At 47.9% G+C, this 14081-nt stretch overlaps 1 protein-coding gene across 3 annotated transcripts in view; it reads right to left on the reverse strand.

The window, feature by feature from the left end:
• LPIN2 (lipin 2) overlaps window positions 1-13154 on the reverse strand; it is an 82816-nt gene extending 69662 nt beyond the window's left edge. For 2 of the 3 annotated variants that reach the window (XR_010933119.1, XM_067699589.1), the window contains exon 1: window positions 13028-13152. The gene's annotated coding sequence lies outside the window, so the exon portion shown is untranslated. Of the gene's footprint in view, window positions 1-13027 lie in introns of all 3 variants that reach the window. The other variant, XM_067699590.1, reaches the window with a different exon arrangement.
• Between the last annotated feature and the right edge of the window lie 927 nt (window positions 13155-14081).

Raw genomic sequence — 14081 nt, forward strand, 5'->3', positions numbered from 1 at the left:
ATAAACCAATCCCATTTTTGTACCACTGTCCAGCATCTTATTAGTACTCTTCTTTTTTTTCTGAAAGAACTACCTTTAAATTAAATGTAGGTGCTACACAGGATAAAAACCAGTAACATTACTATGCAGTCACAACACTTAAACAGTACAAAGTAAGTATGATTCATCTCTCTGACGTGCCTGGTCCACCAGACGTTGCTCTGAATGACTTATGGCTATTTCCAAAAACCTAACCTACCTCGAAGGGTAAAGATCTTCCACCACTGAGCATAAAAGATATATTTCAAGACTGAAGCAATTTAAAAAGGAAGGAGTGTTCAAAATGTTTTTCATCATAACAGCGTCACTGAAATGCATATATTGCCACTGAAGTGGGCAAAGTACCATTTGATTGCATACGTTTTTAGTCATATTCCTTCAGAGAGACATTTTTTTATAGGAGTACGAACAGCTTCCTTATTACCCATTTGTAATGGAGTGCAAAACTGAAGAATTTGAGGTAATTAGATCTTAGGGGTAAACTTCAGACTTATTAATAACATAAGCATCTGTAATTTAAACAGCAGTATTTTTCATCATGAATAATGTCCATCAATTATCACCATCCATCACTCCCACCTCAGCAGGCAGCGTGAGGCTGCAGGAAAGAAATGACTATTTGCTCACATCCCAGGACAGTATGTACATATGCATGTGTCTATTCAGCAAGTATCATGCACACACGCACCCCAGAACAACAGAACCACACCCCATTCCCCCCTCCCCACCATTTGGTTTTACAGAGACCTTGCCACCGGCACCAGGTTCTCTACATTTGCCAGGAACCCCAAGGCTGATTGTAAACCTCTGCGTGAGAGGTGCCAGATTCAATGCTTCACGAACACACAACTTCGATTCTGGAGGCTTGTATTTCTCTAAACTTATCTCAAATTCAAGGGAGTATTAGTGAGGTCAAAGCTCAGCCCTCGCCTTCTAGACACCATCCGAGGTGTCAGTGAGCTGCAATGGGACCAGGGGTCATGGTGCCACAATTCTAGTTAAAAGGTGACTTCTGCCGCATAAACAATTAGACCAACCTCTCTCACTGCATCAATCACCTTTTAATGACTCCAGCAGCGGAGAGGAGGGTCTTCCCTCATTACTAGCAGCACACTAATTAAACAAACAAGAAAAAAACAAGCACCAACCCATCAGCTTACTTAACTGATGTCATAAAAGTGATCAGGAGAATTCCTCAGCTCCTGTAACACAGATTTCCAAACTGTGCAAGGGAGCACTGCACAGCCAAACTCCAGGCTCCCTTGCATTTAACTCTCAGAAATGCAGCCCCCAGTTTCTCAGAGGGAAGTCTTCTAGATCAGGAAGCACAAATTCACTGCCTTCTACTCTTCTTTCTGGGAATACCTCAGTTAGAGAGCACGTGGCAACCAGGAGGCCGGGACCCAGGAATGTGAACTCCCTCCCGTGTGGCCACCCAGCTCCGGGCATCCCAGACCGCGGCTGCAGAGGGGCCCGGGGACCTGGGCGAGGCTGTGGACCTGGGCGAGTCTTCCAGCAATGACAATGAAAACACACACAGCTCCAACTTCATGCTGGACCGTGCACAGTGCCGCCCGGGACCCCGGTAGTTTTCAGACGTGTCAGGAGGGGGACATCCCTCTCGGGGCTCTGGGTGGACACCTGGGTGGATAAAGGATGCGGGAGCAGCTGCGCCGCTGCTGCCAGCACCACCCGACACGCACATCACTGAGTGGTGCCCTAGTGTCACACAGCTCCGCAGACACCAGGTGAGGCTGCGCCCGCGGGGGCTCACGATCTGACCTGCACTCGAGCTCCTGCAAGATGAGAGAGAAGGATTTCCAAGAGCAACAGCGAGTCAGTGAGGCAACATTTGAAATGTTGGAAAATAAAGCCCGTTTCACACATCGATCTGTTTAAAAGCAGCATCTACTTTGATGTGCTGTTCGCTGTTCGATTCTGAGATGGCATCAAGCCATGAACTTGGCTGACAAGGTACCTCCCCTCCCAGCACTTAGATTCTAATGCTAAGGAGAGAGAGGGGCAACAAATGAAAAACACAATTCTAGACTGGGATAACTATCATGAAGGAAGTCAAAGAGTGTATGGGAGGAAGGGCAGGAGGGGTGACTTCAGGTAACAGCCACATCTGAAAAGGAAATAGAGCACAGCTAACTAACATGGGAGCCAGAGCACCAGGGCCCGGCCGACACTGTTCACCTAACTACGCCGGGACGGACTCAGGATTCACTTTCTCACAAGACAGTGGTGCTGTTCTTTCTTTAGGCATTTTGCCAACCTGCAAATTACTTTAGAAACAAAGCCAGAGTAGAAAATGAGGTGACTCAGATACTACGTTATAAAACATTCAGGAAACCAGTGGAAATTTTAGCAGTCACACAGTCTGAACAAAAATCTCCAGTTGTAATCTAAAAATTGCTTCCTCAGAGTTGCTTTCTGACCTTGGTGAAGACGGATGGGACTAAAAGCATCTTTTAAAATGCTATAATAACTAGACATTCTGTTGACACAAAGGACATTACACACTTTATCTTCATTCCCTCTTGAAACTCACTGTTAAGGAGCTGAACTGTGCCCCCAGAGTAAGCTGACGTTCTCACCCTCAACGCCTCAGCAGGCGACCTTATTCGGAAATAGGATCTTTACAGAGGTAACTGAGTTAAAACGAGGTCATTAGGGCGGGCCCTAAACCAATGACTGGCTCCCTTATAAAAAGGGGATATCTGGACAAAGACAAACAGACACACACACGGGGAGAACGCCGTGAGGACATGAGACAATGCTCCAGGTGCTGCCACCTACAAGGAATGCCCAATGTCGCCAGCTAACCGAGAGGCCCTCAAGGAACCGGCCCCACTGACACATCGACCTCAGACTTGCTGCCTCCAGAACTTTGAGACAACACATTTCTGTTATTTAATCCATCCGTTTGTGGCACTTTGTGACGGTGGCCCTAGCAAACGAATCCACTCACCAACACAACAGGAAAGAAATGTAACAGGAGTAACTGTTAAGTACGAGGAGAACGTTTAGAGGAAATGGAAGAGGTCAAGTTTTTGAAAGATGAAAGACGGATGGAGAAAAAAAGGAGGACTAGACAGTAAGGGCTCAAAAGCCCTCCTCGGTGGAGAGATGTCAAAAACCATGACAACTATAAGAAAATTTCCGAGTCAAAGCCACAATTTTCCAAACTGAACGTTCCCACGGGGCCCAGCACAGCGGAGAAGCGGCAGCCGCCCTGCCGGGCTCCACAGAAGGCCGTCACGGTGGGAGGAGCCGTGGATGGTGTCCAGGGCCCCGCAGTGTCCTGGAGGGAAAGGTTCAGAGACACCGCGCGGGGCTCGGGCAGAGGATGCGTGGCTGCAGGGAGCTCTGCGGGGGGTGAAGCCACACAGGCCGATGGGCGCCCACTACCCTGGGTGTCCTCCCGGCCTCTGACCCACCGAGACCAGGGGACAGACACGCTCGCAAGCCACCAGGGCGGGGCCGCGGGGCCCCATCACACCCAGCCCAGCGCAGCCACCACCAGGGCTGGGGATCATGAGGAGAAAGAGCAGGCGAGAGCACCTGGAGAGGGGAGAGGACGGGAAGAGGGGCGGGGAGGGGGAGACACGGGCATTTAAAAGTTTGGGACTTCTCAACAGTAACAATTCAAAATTCTAAAGGAAAAGTATTTCCGCTCTAGCATTCTACAGCCAGCCTCCCGATGAAGGACGAGGCTAGAACACATTTCCAGATGCGTAAACCTTATGGACTTGCCCTCCGGTGAAGCTTTCCTCCACGCCCAGCAGGACCAGGAGGCCGAGGGAGAAGTGGGAAACGGACCCGACACAGGGACCCAAGGCAGGCGAGGGTCACGGAGACCAGGCGAGGGGTCTGGAGCTCTGTCGGAAATTGGGGGCCCGACACACAAGCCAACATGACAACTAACAAGCATGGAATCAAGCCCCACAAGAAACAGGTAAAAGAGTTGAAGCAGCTGCTTCTAAGAAGCAGTCAACAGCCCTGAGGAAGAGACTCTCGTGCTTTTCACCGCATACCTCAAAGTCCCATTTGAATTTTTAAACTATACATTAAAAAAAAAAACTTAAAGATGTTTTAAGATGAAAAGAATTATTATGTGATGCAGGCTTATAAAATGAATCTTATTCACAGGAATGAAAACTACTAAAGAAAAGAAAAATAAACACCCAGCAAATACGAGCAAATACCCAGCAAATACGAGCTGTGGGGCTTTGTTTTCTTCTGCTTTTAATTAGGAAAAGCTCTCTTCCAACTCTCAGCATCAGCCCTGTGGTCCATTTGAGACTCAGGTATCTCTCATTAACAAGACAAAACAAATGAACCAGGAAATTTAACTACAGCAAAGTTCAGACTTCCCTGGTGGCACAGTAGTAAACAATCTGCCTGCCAAGGCAGGGGACACGGGTTCAAGCCCTGGTCCGCGAAGATCCCACATGTCGCGGAGCAACTAAGCCCATGCACCACAATTACTGAGCCTGTGCTCTAGAGCTTGCGAGCCACAACTACTGAGCCCATGTGCCACAATTACTGAAGCCCGCGTGCCTAGAACCTGTGCTCCACAAGAGAAGCCACCGCAATGAGAAGCCTACACACAGCAAACCAAGAGGAGCCCCAGCTCGCCACAACTAGAGAAAGCCCGCGCGCAGCAACGAAGGCCCAGCGCAGCCAAAGATAAATAAATAAATAATAAATTTATTAAATAAATAAATACAGCAAAGTTCCTATCAAGTTATCTAGTTGATTCACTTGGAGCAGGGAAATGTCCTAACACAAAAGCACTTTTCCATTCTATGGCAAGGATATCAGCAAAAGATTTAGCCAACATTTAAAAGGATGACATTCAGCAGATGAAAAAAAAGATCAGCTATCCTAACAACACAGGTATATTAGTAGTTTTCAACTAGTAGAGAATAAAATTTTATGTAGCTTTATAATCTAAGGAAATTTTTCTGAAAATGATTAGAGCTTGCAGAAAAATGTCAACTACTTAGAGACGTGATAAACTAGTCAGCAAGAGAATTTTTTTCTTTTAGTTAAGTTTTAGTTAAGTATTCACCTGCACTATATATACCAGATACATAAGACAGCTCTGTTTTCTAGATACTACAAAAATAAGGCTCTACCTGCAGGCCTGGACAACAAAACTTATACAGCCAGAGATAAAACGACAGCCAAAATCACAAGGCTTAAATTTGTAGACATGCGTAGTGCCTAAGACACATACAAAACTGCTCAATCACGAAAATATATTTCCTATTTGACACTATAAAGGTAAACGTTCTGGGTCAAGGAAGAAATTTCAAGCACAGAAAGCAATATTTTTGAGACATAAACATCTTTCAACTGAACATCATATTCTCATGCTAAAAATGTAAGCACTGAAGCTCTCTCCCAGATGCTTCCTTTGCTCCCTTTCAATCCCCGTGTACAGTACTCCTTTCTCAATCCCTCCCTGCACAGCTTGGAGCAGCAAAATGTCCTAACACAAAAGCCCTTTTCCATTCTATGGCAAGAATAACAGCATACCCCTACAAGAATACAAGCTACTTCAGGGCAAGGCGGCTGTTCTACTCGCCTTTCTGCCCTTTGCCCTGAGCCTCTAGACGCTGGTGTCCCTTGTCCAGTCAGAGCTCCCAGCCTGCCACCCTGCCTCTGCTCCTTGGGGTGGCTTGAGGCTCTGGTTTAACACACAACCTCCTCAAACCTTCAGAATCAGCCCAGCAGAAGGTACTGTGGTCTCCACGTTACAGATGAGACAACTGAGTAAACTGAACACCAAAAGTGTGTTCCAGGACTTGGAAATTCCTGAAGGTCTATGAATGTATTTCTGTTTAATGGGAAGTTCCCCTGCACTGAAGAACTGATAAATCCCAAGTCATTAATTTATTCACAGTAAATAAAACACCATTAAAGCTCCGTAGAGGACTTCCTTGGTGGCGCAGTGGTTAAGAATCTGCCTGTCAATGTAGGGGCCAAAGGTTCGATCCCTGGTCCAGGAAGATCCCACACGCTGCAGGGCAACTAAGCCCGTGCACCACAGCTACGGAGCCTGCACTCTAGAGCCCATGTGCCACAACTACTAAGCCTGCGTGCCACAACTACCAAAGCCTGTGCACCTAGAGCCCGTGCTCCGCAAGGAGAAGCCACTGCAATGAGAGCAGCCCGCAACGAAGAGTAGCTCCCACCTGCTGCAACTAGAGAAAGCCCACATGCGGCAACGACAACCCACCGCAGCCAACAAAACAAAACAAAACCTCCATTAGAATCTTTCTGCAGATGTAGTTGGCAAGTGAGTCAAATGATACAGTGACGAGAGCACCAGTTCACAAAAACTCAAACTCAGGTACTCAACAACATCAGGGGTTTCAGCCAGCTGCCCCCATGGGTGGAGGGGGAACGAGGCTCCTATATGGAGGAGGAAGCTGGAAGCTCCGTCCAACTCCGGAATGTTGGACCTCAGTGCTGCTATGCGTGGTCCAGTCCCAGGTAACCAGGGGTCACAGAGGACGCTCCTCAAATCAGCAGTCAAAGGTACCTGGGAAGATCCTTCAAGAAGGGGTGGGTTTGGAGTCTGACAAACTATATGGCTGAGCCCAGCTCTCCTTCTCAACACTAAATAGAACCACCTTCCTCTCAGGCTCAGCTGAGAGCAATATTTAGCCAGCGTTTAGGGGCCCCGTTTTAAACACTCTGTCCTGACTCATCATAGCAATGTGATCACGCTGTGGAAGCGGGCAGAGGGAAATCAGCTTCACATCATCCAATTCGTTCCAGAGCCGCCCGGGGTGGGGGGCGGGAGGGGGGCATCACCTCCACTGTTCCCTCCGCTGGCTTTTCTCGCCCTGGCACAGTTGGTTTTGCACATATAAATGATTCAGAGAAACCCAAGCCTCCTATAGAGCAGGTGCTATCTTTCTAGCAGTTTATAGATGCTGACACTAAGAATAAGTTCTCCAGTTCTACCTAATCAAGTCAAAACAAAACCCTAAAATTGACGTCAAGGAGACGCAGGAGAATCCTTACGGTCCTTGGGCAGTCTGGTGGTGATGGAGTCAGGGCAACGCCACCACAAAGCTGCGAGCCTTCAGCAAAGCTCTTTCAACCCCACCAGCATCACCTAGAAAATGGGACTACTATCTCCATCTTGCAGGGTCATTGTGGCTCTTGAGATAATTTGTGTAAACCACAAGCCCTCACGCAAAGAAAGTGTTCAATCATGTAACTGCAACAGTAATGGCAACCTTTCACAAACATCAAACACCTCCTAGAAATTCAGTGTTCCTAAAAAGTAGGCATCAGCACCATTTTACAGACCAAGAGTCTCAGTAGCTATCTTTTAAAGACCCCCAAATTCCAAATTCTTACTTTTCAAATAACATTACTTAGGCAAGTTTTTTTAATTGGCTGAGCCAGTGAGAAAACCCTGCAACAAAAGATCAGTCCTTTCTCAAAAGGTATTTGTTTAACACACATTTTAAATGATAAAACAGAGAGCTTTCTCTCTTAAGTGATACTTCCCTGAATAAGGCCTGTCTCTGTGTAGGTCATATGTAGAGATGACTGTTAACATTATTCGAAATTCATCCAGAAAACTGTTGAAATTTTAAAGAAATATAATATGTGGGCAGATGCTTTGGAATGTTTTACAAAGAAAAAAATAATGACACGTAGAATCCTAAAGAAGCAAAAAGTATATTCACACAGAATCTTAAAGGAAACAAAAAGTATATTCCCTACGGGTCTGCTGTAAGCCCAAGCATTCCTGGACTTAGGCTGGTTCAGAAAAAAGACGCATCACTTTACAAGGATCACAGACCTACGACTCAACCTTTGGGGGAAGTACCATATCACATCAGGGAGCAGCAACTCAGATTTCTTAATTCACATGAACTGTCTGATGGTTCTGCTGTCTCACAGTTGATAACAATACAAAATCACACAATAAAATTAACAGATGATTTTATATTGAATAGCTCCTACCTTTGAAGGGCCTCTCTTTTAGAATGAATGAAACAGCACGTCTCTAGTACAGCAGGACACACCTATCTTGCTGGGAGCCAGAATTGTCACATCATCGTGAACTGAACAGATGAGAACCATCCTGGCCGTTGTACAACTCCCGTTTGTTTATTCAGAGGTAGAAAAAAGGCTTTTAGGTAGATTTCAATTCCAGATTAACCAATGAACGTTTTTGTTTATAATTAAGATACTTTCTCTATAAAAAAGAAAACATCCTACTACAGATTTAAAAACAGATGGGTTAAACCCTCCCTTCCATTATATTTCAGAAATAGGTAAATGCAGAAATTCAATCAGTCACTAAAGGTGTGACTTGGTACCATACACCTATCTTCCTTCTTGCAGGAAAGTCACTAGTTCCAGCCTTAGAGTTTCTGAAGGATGCTTTCCCCATCCTCAGCTTCTCCTCTTTGTCCATAACTACTTAATTATAACCACCAAAACCAAATAATTTTTAAACCTAGATAATGGTACCTCTTCTCTTTGAAATATTAGGGACTCTAATCATGTTTCTTAAACTTTTCAAATCCATGTTCCTTTACACTCCCTATAATGTTACGTAAAACATACAACAAATTAACAAATGACCAAAAAGTTAAAAATCAAAATAATAGGAGAAAGCACAACAGACCTTCAAAGCCCCCAATGCCCTGCAAGTACCAGGTCTGCACAGCCGCTCAGGCTCCCTCCATCCGATTCCTCCTGCTCATCAACCTGTGAGGGCCCGACCCTTCCCCTCTTTCCCCTTCACAGAGACTTTTAAATTTACAGATCCAGTCCCCACAACCGTCCCCCAACAGTGCCCATGTTTAAATGTTCCTCCGCCTCCTCAAGCTGTCCTTTCTCTACTAGAATCTGACAAACCTTTAAGGCTGGCTTCTTATTCCACCCAACACTATCTGTCTCTCCTACTCCGGCCCTCGGTTCAACATTTACAGAGCAAAGGAGGCAAATTGGTCGCAGGGAGTGTCTGAAAATTAAGGAGACAGTCGTTATTTCCTCTAATCCTGGTTAAGGCTAGAGGAAAGCCCCAGGTGACTTGAGAGCAAACACAATGCAGCACAGAACAAGCAAAGCAGCAACCATATCATCAACACTGTGAAGGGTTTGCCTCCTGCAGCTGATCAAGGGAAGTGAGTCTTGAGGACTGAATACACAGGTGGAGACCGCTGGGAAAAAACTGAACTGAGAGCACAGGGAAACTCAGATTTGCTAAAATAGGCGAGAACAGACCATTGCAGATTCATGAACAGGAAAGATGAAAAAGATGCTTGAAGTTGAAAACAACTTAGAATTTGTAAACCACTTTGAATTTTACTTATACTCTGCCTGGTTGAAAAAAATAAGTTGAGACAGTTCAGACAAATTTACCTATAACTAAACAATAAAGTGAAGGGAACTGGTACAAAAAATAAGGATATGAAATGAGATAAAGGCAACAAACGCAGTTACTCTTCATAAAGTTAACTACAGAAGTAAAGACTTTTGAAACTGTCCAAATATGCCAAAAAGTCAGTTGAAGGAGATCCACCAGCTACCCAGACTCTACAAGGAGTGCTTTTCTGGAAGCCAATGTTTCTCCTCCAAAGAAGCAGGAAAGCCTTACTTGGATAGTTCATGTTTAAAATATATGACAGATAGACACAAACACCACAAAATAAACACCACATAATAAAGTTCTAAATTCTGAGATTACAAAAACAGGCAGCACATTCCAAATGGCTTTTTAAAAGATCACCTTCTAGTAGTCTCTCAAATTATACATTTGACCTAAATAACCTAAAAATAATTTTAAAAGGTCCCACTCCTAACAACACATAAACCCCTTGCCTTTTGGCCACACCCTCCTTGTACGGACGTGCGATGAAGGCAGGAAAAGGATCTGATGCTGCAACCGCAGCGCCACGCTTTACAAGGGGGAATGAACTCTGGCTCCTTCCTTCCTCACTTCCTTGTAGCAATTTTAACACCAATCTAACTGACAAACAGCGGCACTGAAACTTAGCATTCAAAGCCTTCAGAGGAAAAAGATTCTAAACTATCATCAGTGCATCAAATAAGAAAAAATGTGTGCTGTATCATCATTCTAATCCCAAAGTCACACTAAGGGCTTTATCTTGCATCGCAGCACCGTTTATCTCCTAGTGGATTCTTTTTTCCTTCTCCTTCCCTCTTGATGGAATGGAAACTTAGGGCAGAATCCTCCAGTCCCAGGGTCCCACAGCAGGGCCAGACCACCTGGGCCCAGCTTCCTGTTGTCAGTCAGGGCGGCTGAGAGGAGCACCGCAGAGGCTGGAGTGGCCACACCACACAGGCTGCCACGGACTCACAGAGATACCAAGTGACTTCACCTGGACCCTGGGGGTGAGCAACTTCTCCATTATTATCCTAGACTACAGGACGCCACACATGTAAAGTGTTTAGTGGTAGTAACAGTGTGTTACTAAAATAAAGAATCAAGCCCAAGGCAGGGAAGGTGGATTCCAAAAATCAGAGCTAATAGCCAGCAAAGTCGCCAAGACGACTTCTTATTCAGATACCATATTACCAAAATATAGCCATAAAGCTTACTGCTCCAGCCTGTGGCAACTATCCTCAAAGTTTTAGTAAGACATCATTTATATAGGATTCTGCCAACCGATGGCTCTGCTTGCCAACCTGTGAGCCGTCTCATCATTAAGAAGGCAAATGAGAGGTCAGAGAACTCTGGGGCTCAGCCAGAAAGAAAACTTACTTCTAAATGAAGGGAATAAGATCAAAACAGGCTTTCAAAATAAAGGTCTCAAACCACTGCCCAGCGATTGATGAGAAACTCAATGTGCACACACATACACACGCAGTGACAGCCGCTGGGGTCCCATCAAAAAGGAAAGGATTTAAATTAAAGGCGGGCAGACTTAACTCAGACTTAAAGGGAAACTTCCGGACAGGCTGCGAAGCACCCACGGGAGGCAGCTCATTCTACCTCCTAACAAGACAAGCCCAGTGTGCCCGTGCTGTCACATATGAGGAAATGCCTATATGAAGACACACACCCAGGAGAAATAGCTGTCGACACAGAGAACCAAGCTATATTTAAACTCGATATTAATATTTAAACTAAACATTGCAAAATGTTCACTGCAATGCTCGTCAGCTTAACTTAACCTTCTACCACCTCTAGTGAGTGGCACTGCCAGGATTATTCATCCAAAGCTCACAATTCAGGACAGCTGAGTGAACTGGCCCTCGGGTCACACTGCCTGCTGCTTCCTACCTTCATTCTACAGACCTCCGCAGGGGTCTCTTCTAAAAGCTGGCTCTGCGCTGGGTGCCGGCAGCTATGAGTCTGGCCTTCAAGGACTCGGTCTAGCGCAGGAGACAACACAGTCAGTAACCAAAACATGACAGTCCAGGTGAGGAGTACCTTCTATGGCTATAAGAATGTAACAATACAGGACACGGAGCCCCAGCTGACCCTATTATGTGCTTCTTCCCAGTGGCTTCACTGTAGTTTTGGATGGCTCTCCTATGCTCCCCTTTCCTGTTCCTCCAAAACAAAGCTTCTCTGTTAGTTCTCAACCATGCCATCCATCATTAGCACCTACCATCTCATTTCTAGCATTCTACAGCCATCACCACCCACACCTGGGCCTGGAGATACTGCAATGTGATACATCACCACCACATGTAAGTGGAGGGAAGCAGCCACCCACACCGTCCAATGCTCTTCCACACGTGTCCTTGGGCCTGCTTCTCATACTCTGGCCGAGTATGGCCTGAGGGTAACTGCCCTTCGGGCAAAGAGGATGCTGCACTAGGGGACCAGCCACCGAGGGCTACATTACTCGAATCCTTCCCCCGCCGCTCCCACCTCTGCTACACCTGCCACACCTGCCGCACTTTTCAATCTGAAACCGCTGAGCACAATCAGTATCAAACCATCGACATATAAGCCATTAAGGGGGCACTAATTAACTTGTAAATTCTTCAAAATATATTTCAAAACTGACTTTGTGTTGTTCAAAGCATTACAAACTAGCCAGGCCAAGTTTTAATAACCAGTAGCGCTTACCAAGCATCTTCAACAGGGCCTGGCGTGACACCAAGGCAAGAGACACTTTTTCAGTTAGGGAAAAGGAAGAAGAAAAAAAAAAGGTATGGAAAAATAATCCCCAAACGTGCATTTTAAATCAGCCTAGCGGTTTGTTAAGTAATTCTTAACATTTCCAAATATTCAGAGTTCCAACACTTTCTGAAAGGAAGGATGATCTTTCTGGTCCTGTTTTTCGTAAGTGTGCCTTCCAAACGACATCCCTAGTTTTCAATAAGAACAGTCTCAGTTTGTCCGGGCAGGGGGAGAAACGATGACCCGCGGGGTTAGAAGTTGAGAGAGCAACCCTCAGCATCAACTGTACCTTAACATGTTCGACACAGATTAAGATGTGCAGAGGGGAGGGGGTTTGGGAGGTGAAAAACTACTCACACTGGGGATCCGGTCTACAGCCCTGAGGCGGAGACGCCGGGCAAACGAACGGCCGCAGAGGAATAACAGCAACTTCCCGGGCCCCCGCCGCGATGCGTATCACGTGCCGGGCCCCCTCCCCCAGGCCCGGGAGCTGAATGGAAACGCGGCCTCCGGCGGCGCTTCCCTCACCGGGACCCGCTGGGCCGAGCGTCTCCGGGGCCGCAGCTCCAGCTTCCGCACCGCAGAGCCAGGAGGAGGGGGTCTGAAGTGACCCTCCGCTCGCGCGGCGGGGGCACCAAATTTTTCAGTCTCTCCGCCCGCCGCGACCCCCCAGCCCACCCCGCGAGTCCGTGTTTCTAGATGACGCCGGCGGCGGGGCGCGAGCAGGGGGCTCGGCCAGCGCGGGCCCGAGGGTCCCGGCCTCTGCCGGGCGGCCCGGCGCCCGCGCCGCGCTGGAGACCCCGCCGCCGAGGACCCCGGCCCGGCACCGCCGCTTACCTGCAGCGACTCTGCTCCCGCCCCGCGCTGGCGCCCGCAGGCGGCCGAAGGCAAGCGGCGGCCGAACGGCGACGATGAGGACCGGCCCGGCTGGGCGCGCTCGCGGGCGGCCGAGGAGGCGGGGCCGGCCGGGGGCGCGCGCGGGGCCCGGGCGCCCGCCGCCGCCGCTGCCTCGGGAGCCGCTTGGGCCGCAGTCGAGCCGGGCGGCCCTCATGAATGGGACACGGCACGGCGCGGCGCGGCGGGCGCGGCGGCGGCAGCGGCGGCAGCGGGCGGTGCGCAGGCCCCTCCCCGCCACGTGACGCCGCGCTCCGCCGCCAGCTCCCGGCCGCGCGCCGCCCGGCGGACTCCCTCCTGCTCAGCCGCCCCGCGCGCCGCCGCGCTGCCCATCTACCGCGCTCCAGGGAAGGCCCCGGCCTTTCGAGTGCTTGCTGCAACCCGAACGTTACTTTTCCGCAATCAAGTTTCTTCTGGTCCCCATGGCAACCGCGGCGGGTCACGTGGATCTTAAGAGCCCAATTACCGAAAAAGAAATATTAAAGTGCAAAAAATGCTCACGGCATGAATGTTTTATAATCCACTTTTGATCACCAGTAGAGCATCTGCTTCTTTGCTTACTTTCTCCCCCCCACCCCCACCCCAAGTCCTACTACACATCCCCTTTTAAAAATATACTGTTTAAAGAAATGGATTGCCAGGGCTGTATATTATTGTTGCACACTGGTTTTGATCTCTTTGCTGCTTTTGCCGCTATTGAAAGTTATGGATGGAAGTACATGTGTTCCTACCAAATGCCATTAATTTCTCAATACGCGTCCTGTGGGGGATACCTTTGAGCATACTGAAAAATAGGCATTTATATAAAGCTCCTGCGTGCCGAGCCAGCCGCAGCACAGTCTCTTCCCAGAGATGGGCTGTGGTGTGACTGGGCTGTGCTGCGACCGGGGGACCAGCGCCCTGCCATAGGGGCCCCCGGGCTGGTTCTGCAGAAGGAACCCGGGCAACCACTTCCTCATCCAAGTTCCTTCTGCCTTTCTCAAGCATTCAGCCAAGC

The sequence above is a fragment of the Pseudorca crassidens genome, chromosome 12, assembly GCF_039906515.1.
Source record: "Pseudorca crassidens isolate mPseCra1 chromosome 12, mPseCra1.hap1, whole genome shotgun sequence".
NCBI classification, from domain to species: Eukaryota; Metazoa; Chordata; class Mammalia; order Artiodactyla; family Delphinidae; genus Pseudorca; species Pseudorca crassidens.